This window comes from Camelina sativa, chromosome 20 (genome assembly GCF_000633955.1).
Source record: "Camelina sativa cultivar DH55 chromosome 20, Cs, whole genome shotgun sequence".
Taxonomy (NCBI): Eukaryota; Viridiplantae; Streptophyta; class Magnoliopsida; order Brassicales; family Brassicaceae; genus Camelina; species Camelina sativa.
This window is the reverse complement of record NC_025704.1, coordinates 28,616,150-28,623,250: the sequence shown is the minus strand read 5'-3', so window position 1 is coordinate 28,623,250 and position 7,101 is coordinate 28,616,150. Positions and strand designations below refer to the sequence as shown.

Below are 7,101 nucleotides of genomic sequence, written 5' to 3'. Positions count from 1 at the left end.
CTTCATGATTTTGGATAGGAGACAGTCATCAAATTGGAGGAGTCTCCAAGCTTGTTTTGCCAAAAGAGCTTGATTAAAGGATTTTATGTCTTTAAAACCAAGCCCTCCATTCTGTTTTGGGAGACAGAGCTTTTCCCAACTCACCCAGTGTGTTTTCCTTGAATACTCATTTGAGCTCCACCAAAAGTCTGACATGGCACTTGACAGATTATCACAAGTTGTTACCGGTAATTTGAAGCATGACATTGCGAACACGGGCATAGCAAGTGCAACCGACTTCAGAAGCATCTCTTTACCACCCTGTGATAAATGTCTCGAGTACCAGCCTGACATCTTTCCTTTTACACGATCCTTCAGATAGCTGAGCATGTCCACTTTGGATCCACTGAAACATTCGGGAAGGCCTAAGTAGACACCAACACCCCCCTCACTGAAAATCCCCAGCTTTTGTTGAATCAAAGTTCTGATAGGACCAACCACTTTTGCTCCAAAGGTAATTGATGACTTTGAGAGATTTATGATCTGTCCATTTGCCTTTCCATATCTGGTTAGGATTTGTTGAATCGTTTATGCCTGTTCCAATGTTGCTTTACACAAAAACAGACTGTCGTCTGCAAACAACAGATGATTGACAGCTGGACCATTCTCTGAAAAAATATACCTTCTATCTTGCCTTCCTCTTGAGCTTTGTTCAGCAGGTATGATAAACCTTCGGTACACAACACAAACAAAAAAGGGGATAAGGGGTCTCCTTGTCTTGGATGTGTTTCCCTTTTTTCTTTGTCGCACCAACAATTATATAGGATCATGACATATATATATATATATACTACAGACTATGTAACTGGCTACACATTAGAGATGTTAAAAAGAAAAGAAAAAAAAATAGGCTACACATTAGATAACGACAATAAGTTAGTTTCAAATTTATAAAAATTGACATCTCCCTTAGATTATATATACAAGTAACTATTTTTTCATTTATATATATATATATTCTTCTAAAGTTTACCGATGTAACGAATCGATAAAAGATTGTAACTTTCNCTTAGATTATATATACAAGTAACTATTTTTTCATTTATATATATATATATTCTTCTAAAGTTTACCGATGTAACGAATCGATAAAAGATTGTAACTTTCATGTGCCATAAAATCACATTAAGGAGTCGATGTGGAGCATGCTTCATTGGGTAATTCCTGTAGCAAGAAAATTCCAACTGCACTATAAATTAAAGAGTGAAGGTGCTTGGACCCACCTTCAATCCCATTGATACCGTTCAAGTGACCGAACCCGTTCAAATTGCCCCAGATATTATTACAGTGAAGGATGAACAAAACGAACTTTGGTTCAAAATCGCTTCACCTGTTTGAAGGTTCAACTATATGATCATTTTAAAGATCTCAAAAAAGAATTGTGTGAGGAACAATTTGATATTTTGATGTATGACCCAATTAATGTCTCCACTTTCACCACTTTATAACACTTCCACAAGGTTTATTTATTACTGTTCTTTCGTTATATCTACTAATTTGATATTTTGATGTAAGACGTATGTGGCTGATCCTTTCTAATTATGTGGTTAGAAAATTCCTTAGGCTGGTGAGAATCCATCTTCGCCACAGAATAAATAAACTAGATATATATGCCTAGTTTTAACGTATATATAGATTTATATATTTGCGTTTTAAAGTGAAGTTAATCCGATTCGCATTCTCCAGCGTCACGTCTCCCTAATCGCAGTAACAGTAATTATTCCGTATTAGTATGTAATAAGTACTATACGACCGACAAAATATGTATCTATATATGGATGAACTTTGTCCAAAAAAAAAAGTTAAATGGATAAACAATGTGATAACTGCTTCATTGACATGTTAATTATTCACATATATTGTTACCTTGCTATATAATTAAACATATGTTTATTAACTTAGTCAGTTGATAATTTTTATTTTATTTTTTGGGTTGATTTTTTATCGTCTTGCTATATAATTAAACATATGGTTTCTATATTTTGCTGGCAAAGCACACAGGTCCCTGTGATCCCAATATTCCACCGCAACATTTGATCGCCTGTGGCCAGTTTATCATGGACTGCTAACCAAGTACAAAAAGTATATTTTGGAGTTTCATAAGTAAAGCAAATGGCTTGGTGCCATGAGACCTCAGTGGACATAGAACAGATATGATTCCAAATGTCTGTCGTAGAGAACTCTGATCGGAAACTATCATTCTTCCCTTTCCATAGAACCATCATCATGCTCTGTTCTGTGCTGGTATTGCGAGCGTAACACCTTCTCAATCGAGATGACATGTGGAAGACGAGGTCTCCTTCTACGCCTAGCGGACCAGGCCTCTGCTACTGACATTGTCTGACTAATTCTCAAATCAATAACACCTCGAGACCCTGCCAAGTCCACTAACCGGCCTAAAGGCGACCAATTGTCAAACCAAAAAGAAGTTTGCAAATCATTCCCCACCTTGACCTTACACAAAGTTTTAGCCACGTCTTTATATTTTAAGATTTTCCACCAAATCCAAGAGCCCACTCCTGTACTCTCCTTAGCCACCCATAACGACCTCCCCTGCAACAGATAGCGATCAACCCACTTGGAATCATATCCGTTTTCTTTACCTATTTAGTTATGACCCTAATTATGCCAGGATATAAACTTCCTATTTAATGCAAAAAAGCATTTGACTATTTAGGTCACTGAATTGGAAAAACATTAAGAAAACAAATGCAATAAAAACAAATACCTAAGGAACTTTGACCGCGATCCTTTATCGCCCTATCTTTACTTACTTTGCACAAAAGGATTTTTAGCTCTTTTATCTGATGCAGTTAAAACAAATCACATTCATGGCTTTAAGGAAAGTAGGAATGGCCCGTCAATTTCACATATGCTATTTGCTGATGATTCACTTCTTTTCTGTAAAGCTGATGAAGAAGATTGCCAAAAACTGTTGGAGCTTCTCAGAGTCTATGCTTTAGCTTCAGGACACAATGTTAATTTCCAAAAGTCAAGCGCCTGGATTATCGCTCAACTACCTTCTGTGAAGATTCATTAATCCTATACAAATTTTTGGAACAAGCTCGGAAATAGAGTCAAGCACCAGCTGACATTGCTGAAATTCAAGCATATTTGGATGACATACTTGCTTTGGCTAATGATTTTCACCATTTCCGAGCTATTAGTAGGAAAAACAATGTAATAGTCGATGCACGTCAAAACTATTGTACCAAGTTTTTTATATAATGAATATATTGGCAGATATAAAAAAAAATGACCGCAAAAAGAAAAGAAAAAAAAAAAAGCTAAGGAACAATCTGTGGGTGTAAATTCACTTATATATAGTACATTAATTACCATAAGATCATGACTTCAAAGTGCACGTCTCTTTTTCTCATCTTCTCGTTATCTCTTGAGACTGCAGTGAGACTCTCTTACATATCTCACGAGTTCTTTTAGTTTAAACATAAAACTTGATTACATTTTCTTTGGCTTATTTGTTTCAGTAATTTTTTGTTTATTCCGCCTCCGAAAATTGTAGCAATAAATCGCAAGAAGGAGATAGCGAAAATTGTTAAGATCTCATTCACATTGTCTAATTTTAGATTCTTCTCTAACGATTTCTTTTGCGTTGAAAAAATGCCTAAAAAGCAATAATCATCCTTAATGACAACCACAATGAAAACTCTTTCTGCAAATATTATTATTATCATTAGTTGAGAAAATCATTCGAAGATAGTAAAAAACAAGTATGCATCTGTCAACTTGCACTTCGTCTTAGCATATTTTATTGTCTATAAGTTGTCAACCTTCGCTTGATGAGCCGATGCAATGGTACATGTGCATTGTCCCCTTACACATAGAGGTGTCCCGCTCGAGCAATGAAGGTATTCACAATCTTTTTTTGTTTTGCAAGGAAGACTAATCTGAGCTTCCACTGTCGGGATACTCACCATTACTGCACCTAATATGATGCACATATATAGATAAAAAGACCATATGTTATGTTCAAAATTCAAATCAAATATCAATATGTATGGTTAAGTAAAAGTCTTGTTAGACAGATTTAAAGGACTTACAAGCGATGACGAGGGCAGTAAGGAACAAGAATGTGATTTTTGATGCCATTTTTCAATTATCTTTTAAATGTATATCAAAGACAAAGACACCCATTTTGCTACACATTTATAGTCTCTTAGAAATTTGGGAATTTAATTTAAAAATCTTTCGGTCAATGATTTTCAATAGTATTCAATAAAAAATATTGGCATTGAATCTATGCTTAGTCAAAATGTGGATGATTCTTTACTTGGTTACTTTTTTTTTTTCAACCATTGGGCCACAACTGGCCAGCCCATTAGCTAAATTCTTACATTCGTATGAGCCAGGACTCGATCCCGGGTGTGATGGTGCCTTCTACAAATTTATGGTTACTTTTTAATACCATACTAGGTATACACCCGCGGTACACCGCGGAGCTATATTTTTGTTTAGGAATACGTAAAGTAAATTAATGATTTATTTTTCTATATATGTAACTAATTAGTTTTATACTTTATAAAGTATTAAATTTCACAGCTCTAATATATTGTATAATTTATATTGTGTGTATCTATTGTTTGACTGCGGGTTAACAATTTAAAATACCATTATTGTTATTATAATTCTTTTGGGTAGTCTATTTTTGGTTCTTTGTATCTGTATATACAATGTAGTTTAAATATATGTTGAATACTATTATTTTAAATAGTTAGATGAGTTTACCATAATTTTGCTTCTGTATAAATTCTATTGGAAAAACTATTTATTTTTTTGTTTATGTTTCTTTGTATTTGTATTTACAATGTAATTGAAATATAAATTTAATTTTATTATTTAAATAATTAGATGGGTTTACCATAATTTGAAATCCATATTTTGTGTGGGCATAAGTTTTTTTGTCTTCTAAATATCTGTTTGATTTTTCATAATTAGTTGAAATGTTAATTTTGTTCAGTAAATATAAAGTTTGTTGGAAAATACTAATGGACCCGGAAAAGTAAATCTTATAAATTAACGTTGATGGGTTTCTAAATCAGATCAGGCCCATTGTGTTTTTTTTTCCTTAACCAAAACAATTGATCGGTGGCCAAATAAAGAAAAATTAGAAGACAACAACAACAGAAAACGAAAAAGAAAAAAAAAAGGGTTGTCTGAAGAGAAAAAATCGATTCGACATCATAGATCTGATTCAATCCTCCTTCGGATCAGACAACCTCTATTTCCAAATTGAAAAACCCAGAGTAAGATCCATCATCAATCTGTCTTAATGGAGTACCGGATGTCGTCTTCAATTGATAAGAGAGGTAATCTTCTAAAAACTGTTTAGATCCCGATTTGTTCTAACTTTTTCTGATTATAGCTCTGAATATAATAAACCTGCTTGAATTGCTCTTTTATGTCTGATTCCAGCGTTTCTTCTGAGCAGGGAAATCTATAAACGAATATGGGTGTTCTTTATAAGGTAAGAATCTGAATCTAAATCGGTTTTTTTATTTTTTTTTTTTGTTGTTTTCATCTTCTAATGTTTAGATTTATATTGAATTTTTTGTTTCTAATAATTTTGGGCTTTATTAACATATCAGGAACTCGAATGACTTCCACTTAACCAAAGATAAGTAACCCTAAACCCATTTCTTGATTTGTAAATACGTATGACTTTTCTATCTAAAAACTCTAATCTTTTTGTTTTTTTATATTACCTGGTCAAGGTTAAATTACTTTCATTAAGAAGAAGCATAGAGACAACAATTGGATTTAATTTCAGTGTAAAACTTACCATATAGTTTTGCATTTCTTTTTCCTTGCAAGTAGAGAAATATTTTTTTCTACAATGGATCACTAAGGTAATATCTCTATCTTTTGTTTCTAATTCTGCGTCATAGTTATCAAATAATTTAGAGTCATCATCGTTTGTTAATTATTTTCTTTTGTTTAAAATGAGGAGAAATATGAGGAACACTAAATCAAAGATGTATGATTATAGCTTTTGAGTGGAGCTTCGAGATATATAATCGAATTGTCTTCTTTTAAAGGTTTTTAGCTATCCATCAAAGTAGATTTTGAATATTATTGTGGTTGATATGGATACCTGTTTAGTTGTTTTTCAAGTTCAAAGTTTCGTTAATTATTTTCTTTTGTTAAAAGTCAGGAGAAAAATGAAGAACACTAAATCAAAGATAAGTAAACAAACCCTCTTATCGATTAGTAGATGCCTTTACCAAAATAATATAAAACTCTAATGTGACATTTTACTTGGTCAGGGTACAATTACTTAATCAAAGACGAAAATTCGGTAACAATAAATGTCCCACAGAACTGCTATGACCACACTGCATCTTGAAGGTAATTTGATTAAGGTTGGTATCTATATATGCATTCAGTACAATAAGTTTTTAATTATTTCTGTGTGTTCAATGCATTGACTTTTACAAATTATAGTGATAATGAAAATTGTGTCTAAAAAATATATATATAATAATTGTGTTTAATAGATAATGAAAGTAAACTGCCTGTTGAATCTTTGTCTAGAAACTAAAATGAAAAAAATTAAATAAGCAAAAAGTTGTTTTATAACAGTTCTAACAATCAGTTCTGATATGCTTCCTTCATGATTCTGGAATCATTCGTCTTACTGATAATGAGGCACCTGCATTTTTAAAAAATAACAATTATATGAAAACTATTGTTCGTTGTGTTTCCAACTAATAAATGTTACAGCTACTAATATAAGATATATAAAGTTTACCTTCAAAGAAGTAGATGACTCAGTGTATGTTTTGGAAAACCTCCTTGAAAACAACATTAGTTGTCTGCTTCTGAATCTTTCCCTCTTTGTTTAGTATCAGTATTCTCAAAACTTTTTTTGATGTCACCCTAGACAATGCCACATAAAGTTGGCCATGAGAGAACACAGGTTTAGGCAAGTAAAGTCCTACTTTCTCTAGAGACTGCCCCTGACTCTTATTGATGGTCATAGCAAATGCAACAGATAGTGGAAACTGTCTTCTACGCATCTTGAATGGGAGTTTAGTATCTGAA

At 32.9% G+C, this 7,101-nt stretch overlaps 1 long non-coding RNA gene across 2 annotated transcripts; it reads left to right on the top strand.

Moving 5' to 3' along the window:
* Positions 5,166-6,096, top strand: LOC109131447. 2 transcript variants are annotated; one of them, XR_002037117.1, is made up of 4 exons: positions 5,166-5,366; positions 5,489-5,524; positions 5,646-5,906; positions 6,008-6,096. It is a non-coding gene; the product is annotated as an uncharacterized LOC109131447 (long non-coding RNA). The 2 variants fall into 2 exon arrangements; XR_002037118.1 differs by having other exon boundaries at positions 6,005-6,096.